The 21005-nt window shown below is 38.3% G+C and overlaps 1 long non-coding RNA gene across 1 annotated transcript; it reads right to left on the bottom strand.

Moving 5' to 3' along the window:
- Positions 1–3976: 3976 nt before the first annotated feature.
- On the bottom strand, positions 3977–20749 carry LOC122324120. The gene is made up of 3 exons (XR_006247103.1): positions 20645–20749; positions 18386–18440; positions 3977–5218 (listed from the first exon to the last, which is right to left on the bottom strand). It is a non-coding gene; the product is annotated as an uncharacterized LOC122324120 (long non-coding RNA).
- Between the last annotated feature and the right edge of the window lie 256 nt (positions 20750–21005).

Below are 21005 nucleotides of genomic sequence, written 5' to 3'. Positions count from 1 at the left end.
ACGCAGTGAACACAGACAAGAGAGGTGATACGAACAGTGAAAAACCCAGTGAAAATCAACCAATCAGATTTAAAGATCAGTTATAACCACTGTATAATAGGTCCATTTCAACCCATTGCTTGTTTTATTAACACGTTCAGCTAGTTATGATTCAAGCTTTGTAAAGAATAAGGGAAAGAAAAAAAAAGATGAGCTTTTGAGGAGAAGAAGTAGCTGGAACCTTAATCTCTAATAACTAAAAATAACACAAGGACAAAAGTTGAAGACCAAATCAAAGCAAAGACAGAAATAATAGACACACAGTGAGATCAAAGTAAAAGCATGCCCTTGTTTTATTGAAATAGTTCAGTTCTTGCTTGAGGCAGTGTCTGATCCTCGGCCAGGGAGATGTTTTTTTGTTCACCAGGAGGGACACATGGGGTTGATGAACCTTCATCTGAACATCTCGTTTTTTAGGATGTACTATTACAAACAGGAAACCGTGAGACAGATAGGCGTAGGCACAAAGATCCGACATCTCCGTAAGGGTTTGACATATTAGCTCAGTAATCATGTAAATCTACTGTTCAGGTTTATATCAACATGAAACATCTTATTCATGCCCTACAAAGGCATGAGGCAGAATGCAACATTAAAATTTAAAATGAGAAAAATGTCTTTTGACTGAATTCGGATTCATTTAATATGCATTTTCTCCAATTTGAAGCATACTTGAGTCAAACTGCCCGCACAGGACAGTCTAGTCACTGTCTAAAGCAAAGCATCATGATTACATCGTGAAGATTTAAATTCAGTAACATTACAATATAAAACAAATAAAACAATAAAAAAGGACAATATTTTATATTTTACTGAAATATTAACTTTAAGTCAATATTTTAGGCTAAAGTCTAAAAAGTTTGGATATCAATTTCATATATACACATACACCCAGTAGTGCTCTATGATTTTAGCGATGCAAAAAACATGGACAGAATCCATAATACAGGGAATTGGCTGTGTAACATAGACTGCTACCGAATTTGCTTTTTTGTAAGGATGAATCAAAAGTGGGTTAGTACAGTTAAAGCAAAACGCAACATCTGTATATATAAACCCACAAAAAAAATCTATTCAAATACGAATCCTGAACATAAGAAGCGGTTTAAAAAACACTTAGATTTACTCCCATCATTCCTCTAGTGAGATTTTAACTGCAATCAGTGCTAAAGGTCATCTTTGTTGACCCTGGAACAACATTCTGATTAACCAATCAGATTTGAAGAACCAGTCTATAGTTTTTGTGAAGTTTAGGTCTACAATCAGTGTTTGTTGCATTTATCGTTTCCCCTGCTTTTAGGCATTACTCATGGGTAAGGTTAGGTTAAAGTGTTAAGATTATTGGATTAAAATGCTGTTCCAGGGTCAAGAAAATATGTTGGAAAATCAGGAAGTGTGACTGTCTACAGCTGTAAAGTCATTTACAGTCACTGTTTAATGTTAATGTGTGACTGTAGTGCTTTCACCCATTAGATTAAAATCCTCTCAAATGCAATCAAAAGCAGTAAGTAGTAACAAAGTAGTAAGTTCTATCCAAACCTCAATTCATGTAACGAATCTGTGGTTTGTATGTATCCGTTATCAGTTAAGGCCCAAAATCCTCTTTAATTACATCATGATCTGCTAATAACCTTCAACGAGTAAAAGTGAATAGGTTTTCACTAAATCTCTTCAACTTGAAACGGCGCTTTGTGAATTGGATTTTCACAGTGGCACCTTTCATAATCAAAAATGTCAAAAACGGAAAAAACATTTTAAAGCGCATACAGACTGATTAGAAGCAAGGACACGTGAAATGGCCTTGTGAAATCTGAACGCCATCATAAAGGCACTCTGTCCCGACCACAGACTCTCACCGGTGCACGTAAACTAAAGTGCCTGCTTGTATTCTGTGTGCCAGGCCACCCACACTGGCTGCGGCTTTCCTGCATTACTTCCAGAACTGTAAAAGCAGTCACGATCTGCCGGGAAACCGACACGTCACGCTTGAGTCAGACTAAACCGCTGGATTCCTCGTACCAGCACAGCCTGTTATGTGTTATAAGTTGACGGAGTAAACACAGAGATTGCAGCACTTTCAGTTTCGCAACTTTGTGTACTGCACGGACGGGCCAAAAACTGTCTGTACAAAGTTCAAGATATAGCTAGACCACTGACGTCAGAATACAAGGAGAAAGCCGTCTGCTGTCTTTCCTTCCAGTGGCTCTTTAAAGGAATAAGTCACCCAAAAAATTAAATCCTGTCCTCATTTACTCACCCTCGGGCAGTTCCAGATCTGTATGAATTTCTTTGTTCTGTCGAACACAAAGGTAGATATTTTATAACCAATCTTTTTTGGGTCACCATCGACTTCCATAGTATTTTTTTTTTCCTACTATAGAAGTCAAGGGTGACCCAAAACAGGCTGGTTATAAACTTTCTTCCAAATATCTTCCTCTGAGTTTTGCAGAACAAAGAAAATCATACAGATTTTGAACTTCTCGAGGGTGAGTAAATGATGACAGGATTTTCATTTTTGGGTGAACTATTCTTTTAAGTATGATTTAAAATCTGCTATTATCGCTCTAGCGCTCATTTGAGGATACAGTTGTTTTTTTTTGACCCAGTCACCTGAGGCAAAGTTGAGCAAGTTCTTAAGAAACGTTCTAAATGGAATTCTTGTAAAAAGCCTCAGATATTATAAAATTATAGGCTTTGATGTTGCCTCATACCCATGAGGTTGACTTGCATGCAACAAATGCAGAACTTTAAATTGATATTGACATATTTGCAGTGTAACAAATGGCATGCAGCAAATTAGGTTATAACTGTGATTTAATTAGTAAGCACCTCTTAAACATCTTTGGAATGTAAAGTGTGTGAGATGTGTTTAATGACATTAACTCTTTGGATTTTTCTACTTATCAGATATTAAATGATTATTAGTATTCCATTTCATATTGCAAATATCACTGCAAAAACATCTACTGTGAGATAATACTTTATACTTTGCTTGCAAATAAATTTTTATTCTCATTGTTACGGCATCTGTAGGGCTAGAATAATCACGCAACCTTTTTTGGTTTTGATCCTTTTTCTAAGACGCATCATCTTTCAGCTTCACACTACCTGATTTCATTAAGTCAGTTTGAATTAGAGTGCCAGAAACAGCTGGATGATTTTTAGTGCCGAGAAAAACAGACATGCCTCAGTCACCGGGTCTGATCGAAGATGGCACGCTTTAATGACTATCTGAGCGCCAATCTGAGACAAAACTGTTATTATAAAGTTCAGAAGTGCTCTCCGCAAAGTCTACAATCTCCTACTTGCCCACACACACGTAATCATCATGATTGTTGACACGGTAAGCCCAGTCACTCACCTCCCCTATCACGCAACATTTGAAGAACATCCAACACATCCTGTGCACCAACACATGATACGAAGCTCACTCAGGCCTGTCTATACACCTTTGGTGCTTACAAATATTCAAAACTGATATATGAGGTAAATATATGAGGTGGTAGGTTTCTTCAGACAAATTATAGATATAAATGGAAGTTCAAAAGTTTAGGTTAGAACATGTTTTCCAAATAAATATTAAAAAAAACACTGTAAAAACAGTATATAATTTCAACTATTAATACAATTTTAAATAACTAATTTCTATTGTAATATGTTTTGAAATGTAAACTATGCCTGTTATGCTAAGCTTAATTTCCAGCGTCGTTACTTTAGTCTTCGGTGTCACGACTCTTCAGAAATCTAGTTCAGAAAATTCTAATATACTGAGGTTTTTCTTATGATTACTTGATGAATAGAAAGTTCAAAGGAACAGCATATATTTGAAATAGGAACATTTTGTAAAATACATTTGTACTAATTTATCTCTGTGCAATTAAAAAGAAAACATGGAGTTAAAACGACTTTGAATATTTCCACTATATGCTATAATGCCTGTGGCTTCCCTCTTCTTCAGTTTATGATGAAACACTAATATTCTTTGTTGTAACAAAACGCGACCAGAAATGATCGTGATACTTTGTTAAAACGCTTCTGAGTTCAAACAAAGCACAGCTTTTTTCTAAATCAGAAAGGCTTATCAGTACACGATAGCTTTTGCCTTTACGGCGCCATATAAAAAGAATATGCACAAATTTTATTCCGTTTATTTTCCGCGCCGTTTTATCACGGCTGATTTCAAAAATATTCGCTCGCTGTACAGGTGCTTTCAACTTTAAGAGCAATACGTTTCAGATGGTACAAGCCGCACAAATAGGAAATGGATGTTATTCCTCTGGACATTCCAGAGATTTTCTTTTAATGGATCTATAAAGCGTAGCACACTAGCATTCTTTTCTAAGACGGAAAAAAGAAAGAAAGAAATTACTGCGCGTCCTTATCGGTCTCCGGCACAAACAGCTCATTTGAAGTGTTTTACGGCTGCACGTTTATACACCAGCAGATACCTGGCATATTTACGGTCATGAGGTTAACCCCCTTTGAAGGAGTCAGAATGTATTTTCAACACGATCAGCTGCGGTGAAACATTTATCTGACCTCTGACCCCCAAAAGTCTTTCTATAATCTGCAGCGCTCGCTAACCGACAATCCCTGGTGTGTTTGCGGAGGAACGGGGTTTAAGGTTTCCGGGGGTGCAGATGCGCCCTTATCTCAACATCAAAAACTCTGAAAGCGATGGGGCTTAGAGAGATTAGACGTGTCGAAAACATAGAGGCCTTCTTCCCCCCGCGGAGTCCTCGGCACACGTCTCAAAGCCTCTGTGCCGGTGACAGATGTGGGAGTGCCTGTGTTTGTTTGGGTGCTGTATGTGGGTTTTGTGTTTCTTTTTTTGGAACGTTGCAGCTCTTCTCTTCTTCTGGGAGCAAACACGGAAAACACGAGCGCGGGGTGGATGTTTATCCATTTGCTCCCGATCACGCAGAGCTGTGGAGCTTTAACCCGGGGTTTCCTTCTGCTCTGAAGATGAGGAGAGCTCTGGAGACTTCATACGAAGCTTGGAAGGATCCCATGATGAGCGGACGAGCTCTGAATTTATTCTGCTCTCACTGCATTGCTGTTTTCTTCTTCACCGAGTCGTTCCCTGCTCTAACACTCTTGAGGATTTCGTGGAGCGTATATGATCTGTCCCGCCTTTCTGACACACATTGTTTTGGAAAACATCAAAACTGCCTGTTTCCTGCAGAAAAATAGAGAAAAAAAAAAAAACCCTCAGTCCCCTCAGTCATTTCATGTGACTCTCATCTGGGCTCACTTTTTCCACTTTGGTCTGGTTGTTCACAGCTCATACTGTAGGGTACACCCCGCTTTACACAACCTCAAAACACAAACACAACCGTAACATGTTAAGAACGTAAAAGTATAATGAGGTTCTAAAAAATGCTGTTTTTTCACTGATTCAGATTTTTTTCACTGCCTGTGATGCATAACACATTTCATGTAATTGCTTTATATCAGTGCCAATGTTGATTTTTTTATAGCATTATCGACAGAACAAATTCATGGAATTAATTGACCAGAACCATGTCTTCTAAAAGGACACAGTCACTTTATTTGATGAACAGAAGAATAGGATATTTATATGAAGAATAGGCTTTTATTCACCCTCCTAAAAATAAAGGGTCCAAATGGAGGTTTTTACAGACATTTTTCAATAAAAAAAATTCAATAATGAATTAAACTATTAAACGTTTTGTCCAATGGAAAGGTTCCATGCATCTTATAGGTTCTTCAAAAGACGCCAAATCGAAGAAAATATATTTATTTAGTCAATATTACAGTAATGGATAGTAATGGATCTGACTTTAGGTGGCATGACTTAATCTAGTAAGTAACAATCTTACTGAGGTGGTATATAGGTAAAGTTAGGGCCAGGTTTGGTGGTATGGGTAGGTTTAAGGGTGGGTTAAGGTGCAAGGGATGCATCAACAGTGTAATTATGAATGTAATTACAGAAATTAATTACATATAGGTGTTTTTACAAATATTAGTGTAAAATGTAAAACGGATGATGTTAAAATGCCCTGCGGCGGCACCAACCAAACATCCCAATGTTAAGCGAAGGTATTTAGATATTTAATGCATTTAAAACTAGCGATTTCTGCTAAGTCAATTTCTTGCTGCATAATAGATTATCAAAACTGTACACTATTCATGGAAAGCGCCTGGTAACATCATCTCATTCATGCTTCTGGTAGCAATTCTCCCTAATGTATCTATGTCATCCCAGCCTCCTCCATCCTACCAGACAAACCTGGCATCCTGCTGGGATCCTTCATACATGCTCCAGATAAGTCAAAGAGCCTCAAGTACACAGAGAGCAGAGAACAGAGAGGATGTGCAGAGAGGAAAAACAATAGAAGAACAAGTGACCTCAGATTATGTCTGCAAATTGGCGTTCGACATTCAAAACTAATCTTTCTGTATTGAAGCTATACACGACTCACTAACCTATTGACATTACAAATCTTTTACACATTTCTTAATTTCTCTTTCTGAGCGGATCGAATCCGTCTCAATCGTCTGAATATGTACATATACGTTTTTTTCAATATCAATACTGAAGCGCTCCAAACAGTTGAATTATTTACTCAGTTCATGACTAAATTCATGAATCCACTGCCTCTGTAGAGCTCTGTTTGAATCCACACGGATCTCTAGAACTCTACTGAAACAGCCATTTAGAACGTTGAACTCTGAAACAGAACGCAAGTAAAGAATAAGATATCTGTGTATGTTCTACTTAATATAACTCACTGCCTCCTCTAGTGCACCCAACCTGATTTCCAGGGCATCTCTCTCCTCGTTCCTTACAGAAAGCTCTTGCTTTCTCTCCCACACATATAAGCCCTGAGGTGATAACTCCATTTCATCCTGGTTTATTGTTCCGTAGCGTCAGATAATAGGCCGACGGAGACCAAGATGCTACATTTTTAGCAGTTGTAGTGCTGCGCTTTACATGTCCAGCGAAGCAGCTTGAACTGTTTTTGTTTTATATCTCTCAGCCTTGACCCACAGCACTCAGAGCACTTAACTTCCCATGATTCTCCGGTCCAAAAACAACACGAAAACAGCTTTTATACAGTCGAATAAAAAGTCTGATTGCATAATTCAGTAAATATAATGGACTGCATAGAGGAATTATTAGTAAAAGGAACAGGCCCAGCGATCAAAAAAAGCTCAGAAATGCCTTGCGGACAAAGTTCTTTAAAGTGGCTTGCTGGAAATAGCAGTGCAGGAAACCTAATATGGAGATGACAAATTATTTAGTAGTTGAAATATCAAGAATCAGCTGTCCAACTTTTGATTTTCTAACCACTGGAATATTATACACTTTTGGCTGTCATGGTTTAGAATAACACTTCCACCTAGTGGCACATCGGTTGCATTGGCAAACTCAGTTTGCCAGTGATTGTATAACATAGTGTAAAATGATCAGGCCATCACACTTAAATTGGATCACACGTGTTTGTAATGGAGAATGCAAATATTTACGTAATTTTAAACTTAGCATATCTTGCCTTTTTACCAGCATATTCCAGGCAAGACCACTTGATGGCGCTGTTAGCTTTCGCTAGTAATTCAATTTTTTTTTTTTAATTTGCGTTCATGATTAAAAGACATAATCCAATTCCAATCAGAGAACAATGCCAGATAAAATCCATAACCTGGTCAACTACTTATGGGTAGTTGACAAATAAAAACTGGACTGTCCTAGTTCCTGCAACAGGAATTAAAAAAATAATAATAATAATATTACACACACACACACACACACATACATACATACATACATCTATATATACATATTTATAAAAAAAAATATATATATATATATATATATATATATATATATATTTTTTTTTATTTTTTTTTTCACACACCATAGGACAAATTGATACATCAATCCTTATAGAACAATACATTTTAATTACTGTAAAAATGGATTTGGAAAAGAAGCACAAAGATAAAGTTGAATTCATCAAATTTATAATTTGTTATAAAACATTATATATTAAAACATGCATTATTTATTTCAGTACAGAGAGCGGTGTGCCGGTTTCAGAGCTCTATGAACATAAAAGTTAAAAGTTCAATCAACCAGCCACACACTTTTCTTTGAAAAGAACAGATCAAAAACTAAATAGATGTTTACCCCTAGAGAAAAATGTTATAGTAGCAATACACACACATACAGTACATATATATAGTATATATATATATATATATATATATATATATATATATATATATATATATATATACACACACACACACACACACACAATATACATAAATACACACACACATTCAAAATTAATTATTTTTTTTTTTTCTCTTCTTTGTACTGCACAAAATGATCTGAATCCTCCAAAAATGTCTGATGGATTAATCATAACATAAATTTAATGGAAATTTGGCATGGCTCAATGCATCGCTGTCAGTGCTCGCAAACCATGACATCATCAGGCTACTCTGTAATGCGGGGACAAATCACTGTTTGAGAGAGAGAGAGAGAGAGAGAGAGAGAGAGAGGTGCGTTTGAAGAGAGACAGTGTGTGAAGTCATAGACCTTTCTCTCTGATGCAGAGCAGTTTTCCTCTCTGGCTTTTATCAGTGAACTTTCCAAACACTATCACTCAAAATGCACGCAGTACATTTAAATACAGTGGTCACGGGCATGAAGTGTATTAAAGTGATTCGTCCCAGTGCGACAGAAGACGTGTTAGTGCTTTATGGTGGAACACAAATGATGAGAGACGAACATGACTCCAATAGGTTGAATAAAGGAGTCCTGGGTAAGAGAGCGATGTCGCCAGTGTGAGTGTGTGGATCTTGGCAAGGTCCAAACATGAGCTGCATGACAGATGATGCTTGCCAGTCAGACATTAACTCATTTGATCAACCTGATTTACTGGACGATCTGAACATGCATGGCCTTCCAACTTTTGATTTCTAGTGGAAATTTGGATCAGGGTTGAGAGAAGGTTTTTGGACGCTATGCCTGTCTGTTGCTGGAGAAGAGCAGGAACCATTTCTGGCGTTGCAATCATTTTCATCATTAGCAAATGTGGGGCAATGATATCTTGAGTATGTTTTTTTTTTTTTAAATCTGCGTTTGAAGAAACAGATGTTCAGGTTGATCCGTCACGCTCAGAATCAAGCGGTCCCCAAAGTGAGATAAGCTTCATCCTGAGTGTCCAACTTTGAAATAATTTGACGTACTTTATGATGCATAGTATGTATCTGAACTTCGCCTTGCTTATAGAACCCACTTAGTCATCTTCACTGTCAGATTTACTACTGGGAGGATTGAGCAACTGTAAAAATTACAAAACTACGTGGCTGGTTGATTGAACTTTTATCTCATGTTCATAGAGCTCTAAAACCGCGCACACCGGGTTTCATTTAGGCTCTCTGTAAACTGAAATAAAGCAATGCATGTGATAAAACTCACAAAGCTGTAAAAGGCAAGGTAAATCAGAATACATCTGCCTTTTGTTTAAGGGAAGGAATATTTCAGGAAGTGTCAAGACAAGTGGCAATTATGTGGCCAAGCGCTGAAATGGCAGCAAGCGCATCCCATTAGGCAAATCCCAAGGAATATACATAGGACATGATGCACATTTGTTATGTTTAAACTTACAAACTTCCTCAAAAGCTAAGACTTTAAGCAACACAGAGTCAAGTTACAAAAATTTAGCCATAAAAAAAAAAAAATTCTGCAGCTGTGGCAATTAAAAATGAGCATTTGTTTTTTATATTTGATTTTTCATTTGATTTTTACACCGATAGGTGGTGCTGTCACCAAACTCTACAGATATAGTCTCAGATTAATTTAATAATGACACATGTTAAGTTTAATTTCAATATGGCGAAGCGTTTCCTGTTACCGAAAGTACTCGCAGTCAACATGGATGTGCGTTAATAAACAAAAGCTTAAAAATCAAAAACCCATCTGGTCAGTTACGTGCGGCAGAGATCCCGAAGCGCAAATGTGCTGCGGACCGATTCAACTCTGTAGGAGGAGCAGCAAAAAAAGGGGCTTTCATCACGCTTCAAGATGGCAGACAGCAGACATTTGTGTGCATTATAATGATGAGATGAAGTGTTTAAGGTGGCACACAGCTCTCTGATGTGTGTGTGTGTGAGGGGTTAAGGAGGCGGCTGGGATCTGGAGGCTCGGAGCAGCTGCACTCGTGACTGAAATGAAAACAGGACTGAACGAGGCTGTCAGGCCTCTGATGTACGACTTGTAATGGGATGTTTCCAAACCTCCTTTCTCCATATGGCTGCCGACACAATCAGAAACACCCACCGCCTACAGAGCCGGGGACTCTCAGAGCACTACATCTGGTACACAGACACTCACACTTACACACACGCCAAACAAACACACTGATTCACTGTCTCCTATCGCGGCGACCTGCTTTAAAATGTTCGCCTTTAGTCAAACGTTCACGGAGGAGCGTCGCAATGCAAACATTATCTGAACTGAAGTCGGGGTGACTCTTCGGGCCTCACCCTCGCACTAAACCCATCGTCCTCCTCCCATCTGCATCAAACATGTCAATCCCGCGGCCGTGTTCAGACATTTCATTCTTCCCACACTCACTGTTCACGGCTTAACTCAATCAAGTTCTCCTACATCTGTTTGTCTGTCAGCTCTCCAACCGTTTGCGAAATCTCAGCCTGTCTCTTTTTGTTTGCTACGTCCTGTGCGGCGACTCGGAAGCGCTACTCTAAGTAAATGTCAGTTTGAATTTATCAGAAGCCGAACCGCTGTAAACGCTTCCTGACTTCGCGGGACCTCGGCGCTCTCCTGAGTCGCGCTCACAGGAAAGCGCAGGAGGAGACATCGCTGGGTCTCGCGAGCCTGTCCGGACCGGCCCGTTAGCTCGCATCGTTTTGGCTGTGGAAAAAAAGCCCGCACCTGAAAGGCCCTCAACAGGAAGTATCATCCATTCGCTCTCTGACCTCTTTTAAAGAGCTGGACACACTCGGCTGTCCATGACCACATCCTCTCAGGTGAACAGCCCTCGCATTCAGACCCAAGAGCCCTTGATAACTGGAAAATAAACTCTCCGGGCTGTTAGGTCATACGTAGCTTGATTTATTGTGATTCAACAGAATGTAGATCTGAAGACATATTTGGACTTCAAATCTGAATGTTTAGTGTAAAAATAAAACATTACTTCAATGTCATGGGTCAGTGACCTCACGGTATTTTTTTTCCACCGAGTTATTCAAAATACCTTTAACGGTGCAATTCATGTATTAAATGATTTCAATTTCTGAAATAAAGTTCATTACTCTGGCGATGACACAACTGTCCAGATTCGATCATATCTGGAAAAGTTCATTAAATGTTTTGTAGTATAGTAAAGTATAGTAAAGTAGAATTATTAAGCTATTAATTAAAAGTGATATTTTAACAAAAAGTCTTCTAAAATATAAATTAATCTGGGGTGCGCCACTTCCCAAAAAAACTAAGATATTTATGAAATAATAATTCATGGTACATTGTACCTTGACAAGGTTTTTGGAGCTAACAGTTAGGATGTGTACAATCACATGTATTCAGACATGAGCAAAACATGCCACCATATTACATTTTACCGCCTGATCTAACCCTGCCTTGACATATAAAGGTACAATTATTTAATATTTCAGGACAGTGTCTGACTATAAAATAACTCCATTACATAATATTCTTTGTTAAAATATATTTATTTTCTATTAAAAATCATTATATTAATTTAGAATCTGATTAAGCATCACTTCACTCTAAAATGTAAATACTTTTATTAGGTTTTTTTCTAAACCTAAACCAATTTAGTTAATTTAGTTTTTAAAGTTTTTAATATGTATATTTTCTTACAAAAACCCATCAGTTGACTTCAGAAGACCTTGGAGCCGCTTGCATTACTTTTATTACAGATACACACTTTTTTAGGTTTCAAAATCCCCCATACATTGCATTTCTCTTTTTTTTAAGTTTGTCAGTTCAAAAACGTGTATTTTATTTTCATAAACAAAACCTATATTAATAGTTTAGTTAACAATGTCAACACAAAACCAAACAAGCTAGAAAAAGTCTATCAAACAGCCTGGTGACCACCCACAACAACCTAACACTGTGACAGCTAGTTCTTTATGGCAGAGCATTTTCTTCAAAAAATGCGAAACCCTAATGGTTAAAGTAGCATTTTTTCATGCATGTAGTGCTGTCAAAGTGCACTTCATCATCTTCAAACAGGCTCAGAGGCCATTTCAAGTTTTAGCGAGTTAAATTACACCCTCTGATCAAAACTGTGCTGCCGTGAATAGAGCAGACGGCTGTAGCCAGATAGGGCGGCTCTGAAAATCAGAACCAGTTTCCTCACAATTATGGAGCAGTTCAGTATCCCAGTCAGACTGTTGACTGCCAGGCAGGTGGGTTTTTATTGGCTTTTGTCTGAAAAGGCTTCAAATGACTTCACTGGTGGGTCAGGGCCAGCCTCCATCAGCGCTAATGCAGAATAGGTAATTACTGAGGGAAATACCATGAACTGCCTTCAAAACCACCCAGCCAGGGCCAAGTGTTACATCATTAGAGTGCAACACACACACACACACACACACACACATGCACACGCGCGCGCATTCCCCCTTTCTGAGGCTCATGTGAAGGTAAAACCAGAGCATAGCAGAGCAGATGACCATCACCTACGTTTATGATCCAGGCCTGGTGGTATTTTAGAGAAAAAAGAAAAAACCCTCCCCGGCCTGCCTATAGCGACACCGCAGTCGTATATCACAAAGGTCTGGCTTTAACACACTGCCGTTTCCATACACACTTTAACTTACGCTCCTTCATAACCAGAGCAATTAAATGCTGTCCCACTCCGGCACTCTGAGTCCTTGGTCTCAGCCACAGTTAATCGACTGGCACGACTTCAAAACAGAATCCTTGAGAATCGAGCCTTGGCCATTCACATCAAGAGACCTACCATTATATTGTTAACATATTATTTCAGTCTAAATAATGGGTTCCCACTGCTGTCGGCTAAAAATCATTACTGCTGTAGAGGAGGAGGTGCATTCGAGACAAGCCACTGACGTACCTAACAGGCAAAGTACTCATTAGGTTCTAAGACTGAAGGAGAACATAAATGATGTTGCCCGAGCCCAACTATAGCAACACCATATGGACCATCCATGTAACATGTACTGACTTACACAGAACGTCTAACAGACTCTATACATTGAAAAATTCATTGAAAACTCATGGATAATGTCTTAAACGCCATCTGGATAGTATTCCTTAGCAGAAATGTTTTACAGTGGTGGACACTAACAAACAGTATTTTAATTTCAGTAAACTTTTACTTCACTTTTTTTGCTTATAAAAGCATATCGTTCCTTGTTTTTCCCGAAAACTCAAAACTAGGTCTGAGGTGCAATAGTGATGTCCTAGTCATCAGGAAGCTGATTCTTTTCAATAACCCAATTCACTTATTAATCAGTTAATCATTATCACAATCATTATCAGTATAAACCATTCAACAAATAACATTTCAGATTCACAATTCTTTTTTTTCAGCCGATTCTTTTCAATGAACCTGTTAAAGTCATTCATAAATTGCAAAAAATAATTAATCTGAATGATTTGTGTTGATTCCTTTTTTTTAAACTCTTTTGTAAATGGAATATAATAATTAATTTGAGTGATTCATTGATGCCAAATTTATTACGTGTCATTAATTGTCATTGTCATTCATGATTTTTTACCTTTTTGGTCTGAATATTTTCAACGCGATATCTGATAAATCACTCTTTTGAGCTCATTGTGCTCTATGAAGCTGTTAAACCCATTCATAAATCTTACTGAAATATATTTGAATAAGTCAGTATAAAATTATGTCAGATGCATAAGGAATCATTCTTTTGAGTTGATTCTCTTCAATAAGTTCGTAAATCACACTAAATGATTCATTTGAATCATTCTTTCTGATGAAGTACTGTCCAATCCATTATCAAACATTCTTCTAAGATGATTATTTTCAATTAACCTGTTGAACTGGTTCACAAATTGCAATGGATGATTCATTCACACATTGGACCAATCCTATGGGCACAAGCTCAATACTATTTGTGGGTCCATAAATGAGACACTTCTCCTAAAATAGGTATCTTTGAGCAGTAGGGTGGTACATAATAAAATGCAAAAAATTAATAAATAACAAACAATATCATTCTTATTGATCTTAACACATAATGAATTTGACGCATTAAAAAATGGGATTTCTATTATGCATTAAACTGAAATTAATGCATAAAATTTTTACCTAAAATCACTTAGCGACTTGTATTTGTCCTGGATGGTCCATGGAATTGGCTATCAAAAATATTAGCATCTCTGTCACAAAAACGGCCCATGAAGGGAGTCTTCCCAGTGGGATTTACCCCCTCAGTCGGAGAAAGCAACAGATGGGGCATAACAATACAAGACGCATCATGTGTGAATCACATCAGCACGCTCTCTCTCGTTAGCGCCAGACATGTCTAATTGATTCCAGATGCAGGATGGCAGGAGGGGAAGTCGAATAATGAGGGGTCGCCTGCGATCTGCCGCCTGGCCCACCGCTGCCACACATCTTCACTGACGGACTGCAATTTTATGGGCAATTGGACCCTTCAGCTGGGGGGAAACTTCACATGCAGAGAAAAACATGGGAAACTTTTACAGACTTGCACAGAGACAGATACGCACAATGATATTTACCTCAAATTAAACACTCCTCTGTCCCCGAGGAGGAGTGCGCTGTCATTCTTTAGTTCTGCTACAAAGCAGAAAAACGTCACACCAGACAGGTTCTTTCTTTCGAAAGTGAGCACAGACTCGAGAGAACCAATTTCTGTCTGGAAACTGCGCTCTCATTTTCATTCCTCTAAAGGCTGTGTGCTTCAGCGTTCAATATGCAGTATGCTATTTGCAGTCTGAAGGACATCTCAAATACGTTATATAAAACAGTAATCTATAGCTGATAGCTCTTGCAAACATTCTTCCTCTGCGTTAATATTTTCTCTCCATGTTAAGACACACTGCCTAGTGCCTTATTTCGAAAAGCTTGAATAACTTCAAAAGGAATAATGAATACTTGCAAGTAATAGAACACATATTAAGTTTTAACTTGGATGACTACTTTGCAAGTTTCAACGAACATGTCTCTGAAACCCAAACTTGTTAGGATTAATATTAAACTAAGATACTATATCGTACATCTGTATTAAAACCTCCCAAATGAGACATTACATGTTTCTGTGTTTCAAGCACACTGCAAAGATTCAAACAAATCTGTTTTAGCTGTTTAGCGAATCTGTACAAATGTTGTTAATGGATAATTTTTTTTTTATTCATTTTGGGGATATGATGAAAAAGTTTGATACGAATTAACACATGCCGACGCAAATACAGCATTTATTTGACATACTCTCTACTCTTGAAATGTTTGGGGTACGTATGATTTAACATGATTTTAGATGACTACATTAACCCCTTAGCATTCCCAAGGTCTTGTTTTGAATGGGATTTGTACCTCGGGAGGGACATAGGTATGCTCTTTTATTCAGCACGAATGCATTAACTTATTTAATAAATGTAATCATTTTCAGATAAATGCTATTTATTTTCTTTTCCACAATCACTGATAAAAACGAATGTTTGTTATTATCTAAAATAAACATCCTCGCTAAACATATGAGAGCTACTTCAAAAACATCTTGCAGAAAATATCTTACAGACTGCAAAATTCGGTAGCGTAAAACGGTAGCGTAAAAATTACAAATTATATCTGCTTATATGAACAGAATTACATGTGAAATGGTCTTTTCATTTAGTACTACTTTATAAAAAAAAAAAAAAAAAAAAAAGGCACATGCTGGTTAGGTTTTTGAAGAGTAAAACAACTGGTTTGTGCTGGTCATGAGTTCTTTTAAACTGGTTATGTGCTGGTCCTAAGCAACTATTTCATGCTCAGGACCAGCCCACAAGCAGCTCCAGACCAGTTCAAACCAAATCACGACCAACTAAGGACCAGCTTCAACCAGCTGTTAAGCTCCAAAACATACCTGACCAGCAAACACTGTTTTTTCTTTTGGTTTAAGTCGTGGCTATACTTAACTCAGTCCAAATACAAGCAGAAACCCATATTCAGGACTGAGCAATACCAAACATGCTCTCCATTTCACTTCAAATCCATTTTCATTAGTGACAAATGCCTGTGCTGGGATAAAGAAATACATACCTGTTGGCCATGTTTGCGACCGATAAAATGATCCCTCGTGAAGTTTGGTCAAAATAAATGTGACATTTGAAATGTGCTCGAATGTCATTCAATGCCAAATACGAGACTTTTTCATATGAAGAGGATTAGAATGGAAAATCACTTCAGCTCTTTCAACCAGACTGTGCCTCTTTTTCAATTACTTTAATGCTCTGACAGCGGAGAACTGCTGCTATGATGTCACGTAAATAATATAGGCGCAATTACTTTACATATGTATCTTTTCATAGCATGCTGCCACGAAACTTTAGGAATGTATAATTTATGTCCAAGACCACCAAAAAGCCATAAACCCCTCTAAGCATATGCAATCGTCATGCATCCTAAACCTAGATCCATTTTGACTGGAAAGCCCCGATGATTGATGAATTTCTAAATCAGACAGGAAATAGGCAATGCTACCACACAAATACTTTCCACAGACCACCAACTTACACTCCCGAGAGGTTTGAGAGAATCCTTGATGCAAGAGAAAGGAAGCAATGCTAGCATTATTAACAACATGGCAAAATACAAAATATGTGGCTTTTCTTGGAAACCACACGAAGAAGACATAAAGTTAAAGGACAAAACATCAATCCAACATAAAAGCGATGGGGCCATACAGTTGCAAGACTGCAAAAGTGTGCTGAAAATAGCCAAAAAACGACCCATAATTAGGAATTTCAAGCCTAAACCCAAAAGAGATGAATTTAGATTTTTAATCTGCAGGCATGCCAAATTCCGTAAATTTAAGTTGCCCGGTCGTTTCTCTTTTTAAATCATGCATAAAATGAAATGAATGTAATAGCAAGACTTCTTCAGCCTCGAGAGAACTCCAGAACCTACTCTTATCGATAACATTACAACTAAACAGCTCTGCCCCCAAATCAACGGGAAGTCATAAATTAAATGTAACAAACCCTCTTGGCTCCAGCAGTTATGATTATTTTGATGAAAAATATCCTGCAAGATAAACCCAGAGGTTGTAAATTTTAACTCATTCCCTGGGCCCTGCAGTAAACGGCAAAAGCAGATACTTAGAACACACACACACCCACTTTAAGTGAAAGAGTACACTTATGCAACCCCCAGTAACAATAAAGGCTTATTGTCTGGGTTTGAAGAGCAGACACAGGTCTGACTGTATCCCTGCGGTCATTAAGACTCCTTCAGAGCTCATAATAGGGATCTCGGCTCCTCTCTACGAAACTTGAGTTCTTGTCTTGCTGAGGGCAGAATGTCTGCTGGACATCAGGCACTTTATAATGGCTTGGATGGGATTTTCAATTTCAACCCGAAGCAATAATTATTTTCTAAATATATCACTTGACACTGCGAGTCATCTGGGGAGGCCTTGATTTTTATGTTTGGGTGCAAAAAGATCATTCCTTAGCGTTCGAGAGGTGTAACCGTCCACACTGACTAAGCTGACAGACACCTGCGCTATAAAAACGACTGTAATAAAATAAATAATTAAATAATAAATGTTAGAGGTTTTTGTTTAAAGGGTCGTGCTATGGGAATATATACATTCTTACAGAGTTACTTATTCACACTGAACAGAGAAACGCAATGCAAGGAAAACACAAATACATTCTTACATGGCAGGGTGTTAAAGAAAATACCATTATCAGTTAAATCAACTTTCTTGCCTCTACAACAAAGTTTTGCTTAAAGTCCAAGTGGAGGTTTTTGCGCCACTAGTGCCACCAAACGGAAATACAAAAATAGCTGCATTCCAAATATTATTATGCACTTTCATTATGCACTGTATTGTGCCTAGAGTGCAGGAATTAGCATAATATTGTCTCGGATGGTACACGTAATATCCGTTTACTTCACAGAGGCATTTGCTGTTTTACAAAGGAAAGATTATCTTAAACACACAGCTACTGTAGCTTTAGTATTTTCAGGACAACATTTCATACAAACTACAACATCCAGGTCCTCAAAATGCATGCCTTTTTTCAATTTAAGCGTACTACTCACGCTACATTTACTATGAATAGTGTAAAAAAATGTAAAATAGAACTCACCCCTTGACTTTTTTCAGACGGAATTCCACTTGCTCTTGGAGCCCCACTGGTTAAACTAATGGAAAAAATAAATCACCTTTAAAACAAGCAAAAAGGTCTTAAAATTCTAATATTCTAAATTTATTTTTTCTCTTACGTCTTATACGCTCACCAAGACTGCATTTATTATGATACACTATATTCTATTGTGTCTATACCATAAAACAGGGCATGGATACTAATGAAAAATAAGATCCATTTGTGTGTGTATGTGTGTGTGTTCTTACTTGAAGCCATAGTTAACACAGTGAAGCTGTGCTTGCTGAGCACAAGCTAGCCTGATATTTCCCATCAACAACGAATTCAGCATCAATTTTGATATCTTTATCATCTACCAACTTTCTTCGTGCAATCTCCTTACGTAATATAGTGTTATTCTTTCTCATTAGCAGTGCTGAGGAGTAGCATATGCACATTTGCACAGTCTGCTGAAGGTGAAGCTATGCTTGTATAAAGTGGCTGGTTTTATAGACTGTTTCTTATTTGGGCTGAGTTTTACGGCCTTTTAGAATAATGGGATTATTGTAGAGCGAGCGTTACGCCTACAGCTGGGCCACAGACAGTCCGCACAAATTTAACTTCCTCTCTCATCACATGCTGTGAAAGATGCATTACCTTGGCATCTCATTATGTTCTTGGGACTAATTACATGCCTGTTAGGTTCAGCGGTCTGCAGACCTAATGGCGGACCACCCATCCTCTTAAGCCTAGGAGCTGTGGCCCACTGACCTACACCGGCCACCACGAAGCAGGTCTACAGTTTCATCCACTACCACATACTCGGTAATCTGAAACAAAAAGCAACAACTCTGCAAAATAAAATATGGAGCGTATGTCATGGGTACGTTCTGAACCAGAATGTGTCACCATCTTTGCCAGCCCAGAGACATAAGCCAAATGACTTACTCTCCAAAAAACAGAAAGGAAAAACAAGAATATCAGAATATTTCAAGAAAAGGATCAATGTTGTGTGAGATAAACAACCCTCCGATGTGTTTACATCTGTTGGCAGGCACGAAAAGTGCCAGAGGCCAAAACCCCAGGCACTGTTATTATATTCTCTCATTGATCTATTGCGCTTTTTTAGTAGTTGGGGCATCATGGAAGGTTTCAATCCATCATCCGTGCCTCAGAAATTAGTATTTTCAAACAGTTCCCCAAGTTAGCCAGCGCTTATAAATAACACGGCCTCTGAGCTGCAAACATCAATGGCAGACAGCTGAGCCTATTGTTGATGCTCCACCGCGTTCCCCCGCCTCTCTGCGAGGGGATGTGGTGGAAGATTGATGCGAGATGTCACCGGAGGGAAGTAGGAGTGGCCAGGCTTCAGCGTACCGCATGTCCCTGCTCTCCAGCGCAGCAGGCAGCTGCATAGTCTGGCGGCCAGCGTTCCTGCGTGCAGTCATGGAGGGATCTTGGGGAACGCAGCAGAAACCGTCCCACCGAATACGGTATGCTGAGGCCTGCAGATCTGTATTGCTCAGTTGGGGATACTGGGCAAAGGCCACATCAAACAATGCGGAGGTCAAAAGAAGTGAGGTTTATCGGTAATTACACTGTATGGAAGTGTCTCGAATCAACACTGCGGGTCCAAAAAAGGGGAAATGGCGGAGTACTGATGCATGTAAAGAAAGTAGTCCCTGTGTAGCCACCAGTGGTGTGAAATGAGGCATTGATTTGCAATCTGCTGAGTAACAGGACGCCCTGTCAGTCAGGTTATCAATGGGGTGTAAAGGCTTTTGGTATTTGGCACATAAGCCTCCTCTCACTGGGTGCCAACTTAAACAGCAGTTTAAGACCCACGACGCAGGACAAACCATTCTCTGTCATCGCAATACTTCACGCTGTCTCCACTACTTCACTGCCAGAACTTCAGAAAGAGCATTTTCTCAAAAAGGAGTTTGAATGGTAAAAAAAACCCCAAAAAAACAAAAAGTGTTTTGGATCACAGTGTTGCAGAGGGAGATTTACTTACGTATAACAGCTCACTGAAAATGTTCATGATATAGAGATGTGAAAATAAGCAAAGGCCAGAATTGTTATGAGGGAGGTATTCATGTTTATACAGTAGGAAGGCAAGCTACAAATAGCGAGGCAGAGTCGGCAGTTCACACAAATATTTTGTCGATATCACGCACGAAAGAGCGCAGTCACTCAAACCAAAAGCATAAACGCAGTGTTGTCTTTAGTATAATGAAAAGTTAATATTGAGTAACTTACGTTTAAGGCAACATATTTTCGGTTGCCTATTTTGCTCCGCTATGAAAAACAGATCCAAACACAGCCGCTGCAAAGCACTGCTGCGTGAACACACTGAATCAATCAGCGTTTGAACGAATCAGTTGAGTAAGTGATTCAGTGATTCACTTTTACAGATTCATTTTGTTCTGGATCGATTTAATATTTTTGAACGAATAAATGAATCAGCAGTTCATGACTGATGTCTGATGTCTTCTTTTGTACCGGTATCAGTGTTGGTATTGTAAACTAAAACTATATTGTAAAACTAAGACTATAAGAATATATGGTCATTGAAATAAAGTTTAAATTACATTTAAAAAAATAAAATGTAATTGAAATA

The sequence above is a fragment of the Puntigrus tetrazona genome, chromosome 19 (genome assembly GCF_018831695.1).
Source record: "Puntigrus tetrazona isolate hp1 chromosome 19, ASM1883169v1, whole genome shotgun sequence".
Classification (NCBI taxonomy): domain Eukaryota; kingdom Metazoa; phylum Chordata; class Actinopteri; order Cypriniformes; family Cyprinidae; genus Puntigrus; species Puntigrus tetrazona.
Note: the sequence above shows the minus strand (reverse complement) of the source record. Positions and strands in the feature narration are given on the sequence as shown.